Raw genomic sequence first — 13,978 nt, 5'->3', positions numbered from 1 at the left:
AACACATTAGGATTCATAGACTGTTTATTAGACTGAAGTGCTATTTTGTTTTCCTTCACTCAGTCTGATGAGTTTGTTTCATTCAGGTTCTGTTGGGGGTGGGAGGTGGTTTTGCTTTGTTTGACTCCACTAAATCAGAGGAAGGTCTGCCATTGTACTTTTCAGTAGAAACGAAAGCTGTGGTAGCGACTGCTAAGAGCAGAGTTTTTCACAACGATAAAATAAAAAAATGAGCAAGTTTAAGAGTTGTTATCTCTGACCATTTAGTCGACTTACAAAAAGCTGCACAGCTGAATGATTTCATCCATGCTTGTCAACATTTTTCTGTCTCTGTTTTTGGTGGATGTAGCTGAGTAGCTCGCAAGTTATGTAGGAAGACAACAACCCTATTCTTAATGCTGCCTGCAAAGCTCTGATTGGTCAGCTGTCTAGTGCAGCACTATCAACACCTCTGTGTCAACAAGGCTGTTAGGAACGAGCATTTCATGCTGTTGTTTCGGTTTTGTGAAAGATCTGTATCCTGTACTTTTATGTGACAAATGTATTTCCCTTCGAGAGGGAAGTGCATGGTGTGTCTGACCCCAGAAGTGGTGTGGTATCCCTGAAAATCACACTTTAAATCTCTGAATGCTTCACGTCATCTTCTAGTTCATGGTCGATTGCTGCAGGGAGTGTGTGTCTCGACTGCAGCAGTGAGAGCATTTCATCACTTCAGCCATTTGTGTGTGATGACCCACTTGTCCAGTTTACTCAAACAGGCTCTATTATTGCTCATTTTTGGGGTTTACTTAAAATGATGGTTTTAGATAACGCCACAACACCACACGATCACTTTGCAGTTTATCACACGCCACAGGAGAGGACTGTCCTGTTAGGATGTTAACAACAAAACCCAAAAATTAATGGAAACTAATTGTGACAAGTAGCCGCTGCAGTGTCAGGACAGCCGCAGTCATGAAATCCTTCTTTGCCACAATAGCAGAGCAGCTCCCTTTTCCTGCTTTTTATTTATATTCAGATGCCTTCCAGATAAAAACAGACGTACTGTATGTGAGATCAACACAAATTTTTAAGTCAAAACATCAAGCAGCACATTTTTTTGTCTTTGAATTATGTTAACGCTGATTCCACCACCACAAAATCGGATTATGTCAGAGACGCACAAAGAACACACACAACACTTTCATGTTTGCCACATGAAGAAATACACTAACAATCGCAGAGACTGCAGGGAGAAGACGCGTTTATATATATATAAAAGAAGATGAGAAACTGTCAAAGTGTGAACTGATTTATGATTTTAATGACACATCAAATTGAGGTCAATCATTCGATCAGGCAGTCAAGCAGCTTCTGTCTCCTCATAGCCTCAGATCCTCATTTGACCACTGTTTTTTACAGCTTTGCAACTGTAGAGACGAAGTGCACGCCATCTTCTCTGTGTTTGCCTACAATACTAAAAATATCCTTCTTATTTAGTGTCCTGTTTTTAACAGGCCTCTCTTGTGCTTCCTGAATATTTCCTGCAATTGCTCCTGACCAGGTATAAAATAGAGTAACAATACAAAAATGGCACTTCTAATCAACTCGTTTTCAGTTGATGTAATTTTCCACAGCTAATACACGCAGCAATTAATACTAATATACTAATACTACTGTATATTGAACTCTCACATATACTAGTTCGTTAAACGCATTACTTTGACAATGCACAAACACCCAGAGGGATTACATCAGTCGCAGACAACAAAACCAATACAGTATATTGGGCTGTGCATGCATGCATGCATGTATTTATGAATAAGTGCATATACATGCATGTTAACACTGTAAGTACATCTTGTATGTCATGTACAGTATACTGTAAGGCATCAGCTTTTTGTAGATTCATACTCTATAAAAATACAGGATTAAATCTTAAAGAAGCTGAACTCCACCTGAGCTGATAAAGGCCTTCTACTTAAACAACGTTCGTGTCACTTCCTTCAGTCTGCCTGTATTTTACATAAGCAGCAGCCCCTTTGCAATTTCATGGCTTTCATGTAATAATTCAAGGTAAAACATACAGTAAGTACCTGCTTAATTCAGGACTTGTAAAGACAGTGGTGAGCTTGCTAACCTTGCACAGTCCAATACAAAAAAACATAGCTTTTTATTCAGCTGCAAACTACAGCATTCCTGCTCTGTGCTCTAAGTTGAATACATTATGTAAAGGCCTCTTTGTCAGTGAGTAAAGTTGAAAAAAAAAATGACACAGACGTTGTCACGCTGAGTACTGACAGCACTAAATCACCAATAATGATCAGTTATTTCTGGATTAATGAGGACGTCTGTCGGCAAGTAGTTTGAAGGAGGTCAGAACTGAATGGCGCTGTGTCTTGTGATCTCCCATGAACAGTGGTAAACTAATGACTCTTAAAATGGCATATGTGAGGTATTCACCATAATAATGTTCTCAACAGCTGTACTGTGGTTTTACAAATGAAATGTGAACTGCAAAAAAGTCCCAAGTTTAAGGACTGAACGAACGACATATTCAAAGAGGAAGATTGGATCCTGAGAAACACCGATGCTAGAAAATAACTGTCTGTGATGGTTTTACCTTCCTGCTTCATTTACAATACAAAGACAAATCTTCTAGGTTTGCTGTTGGCTTGCTTTGCGTCAGGAGGTTGTTTTCATGGATATGTGAGGAGATTTGAAATAATCTCTTCTTGCAAATTATTCTCTTCTCTTGCCAAGTGTATACTGTGTAACTGTAGCTGCCTATGAGGCTCTAACGTGCCAGAAAAGAAATTACTGTCCAACGATGCCATTTGTCTTTCAAAATAAATTTCCAAGACATATTTTCCACTGCAAGCCCTATCAACGTGGTTTGTTGTATACTTCAATCTGTTATGCTGTGTCCATGCTCAGTTCATGTTCAATTAAACCAAAGAAATACAATACTATTAGGTCTGAAAACACAATTTTGTTGTTTCTCTGCTCCACTGAGTTTCCTAATTGTACATCTTTTCAATGTTATTTGTTCACCACACATGTCTTTTTGTGTTTAGTCTGTGGAGCCACTCGAGTAAATAATTAACATGTGGAACGCACCATCTTGACTTCATCGTTTTTTGTTTTTTATCTCTAGATGCTTCTGACTTTTAAGGGCTTTTTAAGTTTGTGCAAAGTTGGCTCATCTCAGACTTCAGCCTGAAACATTGTGTTAAATCAAGTGAGAGCACCAGTTCAATACCAGTCATGCACAAACTGAGAGAGTCATCTTCGTTTTAGTCAATGGTGTGGGACATATACCGTATGATACTACTAATGACATTTGAGTAAGTACAATTTAGGATTTAGAGACTGCACTTTCAGAAATGGGGCGAATAATGTGGTTTAAATTAATATCAGTCTACGTATTAGGTTTGTAATCTGTGCACGCAAACATTTGGTAACATTTAAAAGACCACCACGGACAGCTGAACCACCTTTATTTGGCTGACCCACAGATATTTGTATGACATGGTCTGTGTCACAGTGCAACAGCTACTTTGAAAAACACCATCCAAGAAGGAAAAGTGAGAAATAAAAATCAATATTAGATTTGACCTCTGCCAGGGAGGTTGTGGTTACAGCTCGGTTGCTGGCAGGATATCTCCAAAACTTACAGATTTCAATGAAACTTGGTGGACACTTCAACCAAGGGCCAAAGAACAAGTGATTAGTTTTGGTGCAAAACTAGATTCAGGCACTGAAACTAGATAAAGACACTGTAACTCACAGAACTTTTGAACCACTGGAGATTTTCTCTGCTGTTTTGCTTCTCCTACAAATTTTGAGCAAGTGTTGAAAGACAAAAACATTTCAGTTGTGCAGATGTGATGTTATTGCCTCACCTTGTGAGAAGGTGTGTGGAAACCCCGTCTCCCCATTGGCCCAGTCGGTAAGTCACAATTCATGCGTGCTTGTGGTGCATTTTCAAGTTCTTGTAAATTTAATAACAGCTATCTACATGCTCCACTTGACCTCGTCCACTGCTGCTTGTGGTATTCTTTTCTGAAACTTATTTTCTTGCTACCAGCATCGAAAAATACAAATATTTTACGTCGCAGTAATCAATATTTTATATATATATCATTTCAGCATCTTCCAGCACTCTGTCGTGATTTTATGACTTGAAAATGAACTGTTTTGAATCCCCACCTTGCTTTCAATCTTCCCAGGCAATGTATCCAGCAAAAAAATAGAAAAAAATGACTGTACCATTGTATAGGATTTAGCGGCATCTAGTGGAGAGGTTGCAGATTGCGATCCACTGAATACCCCTCACTTCATCCTCTGCTTCCAAGCTTGTATCAGAGCCTACAGTGGCTGCGAAAAACTGCAAAAGGCGCTCTATGGTAGAAACATGGCAGCGTAACATGGCAGACTCCCCCTGCGATACAAAGAGCTCATTCTAAGTTACAAAGTTTAGCTATTCTTATTTTCAGGAAAATATTATAATCCATTTCTGCCAATAGATCACCTAAATACTACATACTTAAAAGCTACTTCTCTGTGTATGTGCTGGATGTATAAATACTTAACTGCTGCCGTAACAACAGACACAGAGAACCTGGCCAGGACGGATCTGAATGCACTGACAGCTCCAGCTGGTGGGTGATGTACTGCGAGAAAATTAATAAAATCCGCCGACTTGACATCCATCAATGGATCCAGTGTGTCTGTACTTTAAAGGTGAGAATATGTCAATGTTGTGTTTACAGCTTGTTCCACCTCCCCTAAATGGTCAAAGAAGAAATGATTAATGCCGCCTTATAGATGGTCTACAGAAGATATTTTTCACTGGAATCTTTAAAGTAGGTCAACGCATAGAAGTTATGAATCAACATGTAATGTATTCGGTTTCCTCTCTATTTGGTTTGATCTTGTCCCTCGTATTCACCTCAGTTTAATTCTAGACATCAAGACCTTTTGACAAAATAACAAGACTGCCATTCAATACAGCAACACAACAATTTATGCCTCAAAGATTTCTATAGAACCGACTTTTCAATAAAAAGTTAGCATTTGTTGATAGACTGCCGTGTCATATTAGATTGTACAGGTTGTTTTTACTTTCTATAATCAGAAATAACTGATGTATGTAAATGAGGTTCATAAACAACATGACCTGACCTACTATGTCAGTGCAAGGTTTGGACAGACTGAAAGCACGATACCACTGTGCTTCTTTTCATTACTGTCTGCTTTCACATGCAGCAGGTTCTTTTTTTTGTTTGTTTGTTTGTATATTTTACAGGCCAATGTCACAGTTCTTAATTTTAGTGAATTGCAGCTGTGGTGAGACTTCAAAATAAAATGTTTCCTGGAATGGTTAATTTGTCGAAGCACAAAGTATGGAGGACAACTGGCTTCAGGCCTTTTCACATGTCAGTGTGAAAACTGTTGAAGGCTGACAGCAAAGTAGATGTTTTTCCGTTTCGTGTTTTGTCTCATTGACTGGCTCCTTGTCATTATAAAAATAAACACGCACATGCTTCCTTACAAACCAGCATACACAGAGCTCCTGAAATGAATTTACAAGTCAAATTGAGCACAGACAGGTGGCATAAAAAGACAGGTGATTACAGCTTTACATACTTACAAAATCCACGTGCAAAAGAGCTGTGTGAACAGCTGGATGGGAAATTAACTAATGTGAACGTGTTTGTTTTTCTGAATGTACAAAGACTTAATTCTGATTTAGCTTGTTAGGCCATGCTTTTTTTATACTTGATTGTTGTTAAATACTGCCCTATCATAAACACATTGTGTCGATATAAAGAGCACATGAAAACATAATTATGAGCATTACATTCCATTTCTTCCATTAGACTCCCCTAAATCCTACACACTGGACCTCTTAAAGTGCCAAATTGCCATTTAGTGTATGTGCTGGGAGGCTTCCTTCCACACAGTGTTTTCAGGTTGTTTTCTTAAAAGTTCCTCCATCCATGGTGTTTGGTTGAATAGGATATTTTGACAAATATGGCCAATTACAGCACTTTTGCAGAAAGTTCTCTCTCTTGCCTCTGACTTTCAGACAATAAACAGAGAAGAGAGAACTCCACACCGTCCTTTTACTTGTAGTAAACTTTATTTCAGATACCTCGGCCCGTAGACCATCATCAGCTGAAGCTTTAATGCTTTATCTGATGAAGGTCTAGGGATGAACATTTTACCTCTAATAAAGTTTATTAAGGCTAATTAGTATATCCTCCTCAGCATCTGTCTACCAGAAACTGAAATAAAGCCCTATGATTTCCAGAATGCAGAAAACACAGATTTGAATTAAAATAATTAAACACTGTGATAACAAAATGTGCTTAAATCGTAAAACACCCAAAACACCTGGAAAACACTTAATTTGTGAAAAACAAAAAAGTAAACGCAACAAGGTGAGCATGAGCCTTTACAGTCTAACAAGAAGAGACAAAAACTTTAAAAATTACACTTCTGTTGTGTTGTTGGCTGTATTCGCAGACAAAGTAAGCAATCGCGGAAAGAAAGGAGAAAGTATGAGATAACACGTTTGGCATTGCGACACTGTTGTAAACAAAGACGACCTTTGGATCGGGTCATGGTTGAAGAGTCAAAACCTGTCATCATTTCAAATTTGACCTTTATACTCGGTATCGCCTCCATCAAGCCATTCACTGTAATTTTTTCAACACCAGGACACAGTGCCAGAATGAATCACTCCTCAAAGTTTTAGCAACACTGAATGAAGGTGGTGTCTGCCACATCACATTTAAGTTAAAAAAATAAATAAATTTAAATGTGAGTTTAATTACAGAGCCCCTTCACCAGGCCAGCCTGTCTACTCTTCTGAGATATGAGCAGAGATATCCCATTAGAAAATGGGTTGACACAAGCCCTTCACCACAATCCCTCTTCAACGTGCGAGACAAGAAAAAAAAAAACATACATGGCTTTATGGCTGCATAAAGTTCCATTTTATTTTTCACCTCTCTAAAGCAAGGGCAGTGGTTTCAATCAAACCAATTGACTTCAGCCTGACCTCCTTCTGATGACTACAGTACAGAAACGCCTTCGGCAGAGCTGAATCCACACACTAAACCATAAGAATAGGAGCGCTTTAGACTGTAGCCTACCTAATTGACTCTGTAATAGTGTCATAGTTCAGTGCCACCAAATTGACTGAATTTTCAAGCATGCCTTGGCAACATTGATACCCTGAAAAGTGACGAAAAGGCCTCCCAGTGCAACTCGAGTTTATCGCCCTTAATATCAAGGAGCTACAAAACTGTGGCGACGTAGCACTCCATGTTACTCATTAACTAACTAACTTTACTCATAACTATCCATCATGCTATAACCCTAAAGCTGCACTTATCAATATTTTTATATGAACACTGGATCAAATGACTACATGTATGTGAAAGGGTCTATCACACTGATAAAGGGAAGTATTACCTGACTCAGCACTTCCCCTCATTTCAATCCTGCCACTGTCCAGCACCAAATGTTCAACAGGCAAAGTTAGCAAAGAAGATGGTGAACATGGCGGAGCATTTAGCAGCTAAAAAGCCAGACATGTCCCTCAGGAGTTGGTACAGAGCAAAAGGGAGCTAAAAGAGAGTTGATACTGAACTTACATTTGCCAGGTGGCCCGAAACCCAAATGAAGGCTAATGTTGCTTCACAACTTTAACTTCAGTCTTTAAAATGTGCACTGGTGACATAGTAATCAACATTTTTTTTGTTTTCATTAAATGTAAGCGATTTTTTAATTATTTTTTCCTCCAAGCTTGAGAAACTTCAGATGACTGGGATATTCTAGTTAATTCTGTCTGGACAGGCTGGGCCTCATCCACAGAGTGTTTTTCACATCTCTGACCTGTCCTGTGCAAAAAGGGACCGCTGCTTACATTCAAAAGGTGTTAATTAAAAAGCGGGGGAAAAAAATCCAGGCGCCATATGGAGGAGGCTACCTAACAGCAGGCTCCGACTGTTATGGAATTTCACTTTGCTGCTCCTCTCTGTGTTTCGGTGGAGATGAGGTCATCTGCAGTGACAGGCTGACAATGATTAGGTAATAGGCCTTCACAGGCCGCTGGTGCTTTATAAATCTGCTCTGTTGGATCACACACAGCTCACTCACAAATCTGGCTCCACTGGTTTGCCTTCCCTTCTTGTCAAATTGTGAAATTAAATGTCTCTTCACTGAAAAGTAATTTGTTTTAGTGAGAAGTCCTTGTAGAGTGAACTCAGAGAAAGTATTTGCAGCTGTGTGTTTTTTGCTTAATATTTTATTGGTGTTATTGTAAGAGGTACTGTGAGTGGGAGGGAAGGAACCTGCAAAAGCACAGGCAACCTCTTATGAGAAATGTTAAGCCTCCAGAAATGATACACAGCTGCTCAGCAGTATTTTTGCACCATAATTGACATGCCACAAGCATCATTTCCCATCATTAGAGGGACCTGTTGCCTGGGAGCATAGGAGCTTCCAATGAGGAAAATCCAAGCCCTTAAGCTGCCAGGCCTGAGAGATAACAGAGCTGCACTATCACAACTGCAGAGATAGGGGCAAACTATGCAGACAACAAACAAGCCCATTTTGCCCATTTATTATTCTGGCTTGTAGAAATCATATCAAGCATTCTGTTATACATAATGAATGCAGACCTGGAGAAACATTGTCATAAAAACTCTGCAAAGCAGTTCAAAATAAGTGGAACCTCTAGACGGATGTGTGGCGAGTCCCTTTTCTCAAAAGCTCCATTCCTGACCGCCTTCGCCTTCCTGCCCTTGAGACGGAGCCTGCGATTGTGCCCGTCCTAAAGAAAACCTCGGCTGCAGGAGATGAATGACCTCCCTCCATTCGTCATCATCACCTCCTCACCAATTAAACGGCAGCAAAACACTGCAGTGGAAGCAGCTGCTTTCATCTTCTAATTGACTGATTGATTTGCCTGTTTTTCTATCACCCTATAAGATGTTTTATGATGCAACCCGACAGTGTTTCATTTGATTTATAGAATGCAGCTTTAGCGGGCGCACTGATGTGGGAAGGTGATATAAACACCATTTGTGAATTCATATGGTACAAAAAAGAAAAAACCTGCCTGCCGAGGAAACAAAACAAAACAAAAAGTCAAGTGTTTTGTTTTGCTAATTTGCTGTTGGAGTCCCTGCAGAACAGACATAAATGTGGACAGAAATAATGCAAACGGAGTACATTTTCAATATGTTTATAAATATCCAAAATCTGAGGCTACAAAAGACTGATTACCCGGTGTGGGAGTTGTTCAAAAGATGTTGTTGTCTGGTTTGAGAGATGTGTCCGGCCCTGAGGATAAGCTATTGTTTAGGCACATTTACCCCACCCTTCAGGATAACTGGTGTTCATAAAATACATTTCACTAAGAACATTTTTCATTAGAAAGCGTCTTGGTTAGGATTTTGTGGAAGTGTCTTCTCAGCTTTGACACAAGTTTGATATATCATGTGAAGCATAAAATGGCTTTATTTTTCAGTTTTCCTTCTGAGGCAAAAAGAAAAAACTCTCAAAACAACAATTTTCTGCTGAGTTTGACTAAGATGGTTGTCTAAGACTCTGAGGACTGATACTGTCTATTTCCAGATTAGATGAGAGACCCTGTAATCAATATCTTGCACTGATATATAGTATCTTTAAATTTGATCATTTGCTGAAGTTCCTGTCTCTCCAACAATGTTATGTCAAGATTCAGGGTTCAATTTATTCATCCATAAAATCATGGAAATTACAATGTTCCCATCTAATCAACCAACACTGATTACAGAACACAGGAAATAAACACCCAGAAAATAAAGATAAAGAGAGATTTTGGAACGTGTCTTCAACTCTGTATAGGATGCAAAATACCAATCGGATGTATTAACAAACATATACATTCAGGGATGGACAAAATAACAGGTACACCTCACAAACAATACACCTCTACACGCTTTGCAGTCAATTTTTGAAGTTTAAAGCAGATGCTTTTTGTGAAGACTGTCAGAAAAGAAAATGACTCAAAATAATACGTTTATTTATAAAGTACCTTTCAAGAGCAGATGTTAAACTGCCTCTCGATAAAAAACAAACAACTCTAACATTGGAAGACTCGTCCTGATTAACTCCTTTAAATGCTGACCGGGATTTAATGTGGAAACCAGATCCATCTGTCACCTTGTCTGTACAATATGCTTGGATTTCAGCAGCCACGTTGCCTGCATACTTGGAAAAGCTGTTAAATGTGCCAGCAGGGAAACCAGCAGGGCAGACAGTAGCCACCCATTTCAGCACAGAATACCCACAAAGCATTTTGGCAGCTCCCTCGCTCCGGCGTGAACAGAGCTTTACAGTGATAATGCCAGCGACCAACAGGGACCTGACGCATACAGCGGGTTCAACATGCTGTAGTCTGGCGTTTTGAGGGTTATCCCTCAATCAGCAGAGCTGGCTGTTAAAGCAGCTCTGTGGGACACATCCAGGTCGCCCGTGATTTTTCATTCAGGTTTAGTGAGATGTGATCACTCTTAGAAAGCCTATGTCAATTTTTAGGAACGCTAACAGCACAGCTCAAGCCAAGGCAATGTCAGTCCATCAGTTGGTCCACCATTATGGGCCTAACTGACGTATCTCAACGACTACGGGATGGATTCCCACTGCATTTTGTGCAGACATTCATGGTGCACAGAGGGTGACTTGTAACTACTATGATGACTCTCCTGAATCATCTTGTAGCGCCACCAGCAGGTCAGAGTTTTCACTTATCCAGCAGAATATCTTGTCATCGACCAGACGGTGCAGATCCCCGAGGATGAACTCGGATCTCTTGGCTTTTCCACTGTGACATTCAGGTGTTTTGAGTGTAATGTCTCTCAAGTCTTTCCTCGCCACTGTCGCCAAGTGCTTGCTCATGGGGGAATTGTTGGTTCTCTGTAGATAAAAGAGCTTGGTCTGTACCAGCTCTATATTGAAAGTATCCTGAGACAACTTCTGTTGTGATTTGGCGCTATACAAATAAAATTGAATTGAATTGAATAACTGTTGGACGAACTGTCGTGAAATTTGCTACAGACCGTCATTTACCCCTTGGAATGAAAGGTAATACTCGTCTTCTAGTGCTGCCCTAACGTCAAAATTTCAATTTGTCCAATGCTTTGGTTTATGACCAAATACCTGCAATACTAATGCCATTCCCATCAGCATCAGCTGTACTTCTTGTTTAGTGGCAATATATAAGTATTGTGTATACACACCATACTGTCTGAACACGTCTTGTTCTTTCTGAGACAGTTTTCCTACTGCTAAAAATATGTGTGCTTTGGTTGTTTTCAAGTGGTTTTGTTCTAACGTATTAGGGTGCATCTTTGTGCTTGGGTGATTTTGACATTCACTGTTAATAAAGAGAGACTTGGCTGATTTATATTCACTAAATGTTCTCAAAAAGTGTCAGTTTGAGAGAGGATTTCTCAATTACTGGTAGTCAAAGAACAGTCTAATAAAAAGTCCATTTCATGTTAAATTGTCTTTGGAAAATAGCAATTCCACACACTGATCTTAACGCTGCACTTAGGAGATAACATTAAACAAAGAAGTGTTTACGAAAACAATCCCACAAACAGGATTGTGTGCCGAAAGGAAAATATTTCATACACCCCGTGAACACCCTGATGTTGTTAAGTGCTCGGCTGCACCAAACCAATTTTGCATCAAAGAAGCAAGATGAAAAGAATTCAAAGTGACAGTGATATCATTTTCCCTGAAATCTCTTGCAGCAACATTTTCTCAACAAATGCAGCATTCTCGATTTGGTAAAAATTCAAAACATGTTTTTTTCTGCTCACAAAATGTCAACAAATACCACGGTGTTGTACACAAGCCCTTTATGAACACTGCATTCATAATCACTTCCCAAGCCTGACCTTTGGTTCATAATAATCCATTATAAAGTGTTTGTACTTGTCATGTGCTGATGTACATTTTAATTTTAATTACCTGCAAAACCCTTGTCTGCATATTTGACATTACATTTTTGGATGCTTAGAAGGCGCTTCTTTAAAAAATCATGACAACACTTTGCAGCGTGGTTGCACGCACAGAACACAAGGCCCAAATATGTGAGTCTGTGTGTAGCATATAACAAATTATGAGGGAACTGGTTATTGTGATTTGTATAATAATAGCAGAATAACAAAAAAAATGACTTGATATGTAAATGTCCACATTCTTAATGCACTAACTCTACTTAAAAACAAGTTTATTTTCCTTTTTAGATAACGCTGTATTTGCATCTTTACCACAGAGAGCGCTTTCCCTTGATGCCAAAGCTTTGATTTATGTTAAGTTCTAGTTTTTTTTAGGAGAATATTAACTGTAAATAAAAAGAGAGGACATGAAGTTCACTGCTGGGAGCACACAGTAATAATTAAAACCAAATCAGACTGTGTCAGTGTGTTTTTTTTATCATGTCGGAGCTCCTCTTATCTGGACTTTGGTGACTCGACAGCAAGAGCACACTTTAGAGAGACTTGGGTGAGTCTATCAAACTGGAGGACAAAAACAGGATTTTTAAATGTGATGTTCGGCCCATCTCATGTGGAAGTTACACTCCTGTGTATGAATATTTGCTGTGAGCGTAAATTTTAAACTCCTCCGGTGTTTTATTATGAAAGATATATTCACATTTTGTCCATTCAATACATTGTTAGCAAAGCAGAAATGGCCTCTGGGATAGCATGCAGGGTCAGAGCCAGGTGAGCGGGTCACACAGATTTGCACATCGGAGCCGTCCAGCATTGCTACGGTGCATGTCCACTGGGTCAAGTACAGAAGCAGGGAGATGTCCTACGGTGCTATGAGAGCATGCATTTTTATAAATGCATATATTTTGCCTTGCCCGGGCGCATGTTGACAGCAGCTGTGAAGTCAATTCAGCCCTCTGCAGCCAGCCTCTCCCAGGTCAAGTGAGTCTTTAAACTGTGAAACTTTCTGTCACGAGCTGCATTCTTTAACCTCCAGGCTACCACTGTACCCCACTTAATTAATTTATTTAGTTTCTAATGCACGCTGGCACATTAACTAATGCCCCCAGCTAGAAACGTCTCACCCCTTCCTTACAGACACAATTCTGCTCATTTCATGCGGTATAAACAATATGAGTAAAGTCAGATAATGATAAGACTTTAATTTGCTGGTGGCCTCAGGGCTCCCTGCTGGAAGATTTTGATGTTCTCCTGAAGACACGGCGTATCAACAACTCAGCCAGACCAGTTTATTTTCATGTGCTAATTTGTGTTTAGTATGCGTAATGTAGTAAATATCCCAATATTATGACTGAAGGCAAACTGTGGATGAGCATTGTATTTAAAGATAATTTGGATTAGCTAATGTGCAAAATAGATTTGCTTCAGCTTTGTTTAAAATGAGGATTTAACCATGTGCAGTGTCTACTTAAATATTCGTAAAGGTGGCTGTCTACCATTTAAAAACCAGAATTAATATCTGGACATAATATTGACATTATTGCAATATGGCGCACTTCTACAAAAAAAATACGTTTGTCACCCTCAACCAAATCTCTCTTTTCATTTATTTGCAAATTGGTTTGCATGATTCCTGTAGATGGAGGTTTATGGGCATATCTCCAACTTTACAGTAAGAGACAAATAAGTGCAGGAAAAGGGAAGCCTCATTTACATGCAGAGACAGATATTCTTTTTCCACAATCAAACACATGGAGATCTGACTATTCGATGCCTGCTTTATCTTTCAAGCCTTGTCAAGGATTCTGTGGAGAATTCACAGCAGAGTGCACACATTGTTCATTTCCCAGTTCTTCAATAAAAGAACACTTGATGGAGGAATACAGGCCAAACATAAAATGAAAAAGGGATGTTTCCATGACATCTTTGTCCTGTGGCAAAGTGCTAAGAAGAAAGGAGATTCTTTGGCC

At 39.3% G+C, this 13,978-nt stretch overlaps 1 protein-coding gene across 1 annotated transcript in view; it reads right to left on the bottom strand.

Moving 5' to 3' along the window:
• The window catches only part of LOC139329251 (metabotropic glutamate receptor 4-like), a 152,054-nt gene that overhangs the window by 41,305 nt on the left and 96,771 nt on the right, over positions 1-13,978 (bottom strand). The gene's annotated exons all lie outside the window — the stretch shown is intronic.

The sequence above is a fragment of the Chaetodon trifascialis genome, chromosome 3 (genome assembly GCF_039877785.1).
Source record: "Chaetodon trifascialis isolate fChaTrf1 chromosome 3, fChaTrf1.hap1, whole genome shotgun sequence".
Lineage (NCBI taxonomy): Eukaryota > Metazoa > Chordata > Actinopteri > Chaetodontiformes > Chaetodontidae > Chaetodon > Chaetodon trifascialis.
The sequence above is the reverse complement of the archived record's forward strand: the minus strand, read 5'-3'. Positions and strand labels throughout refer to the sequence as shown.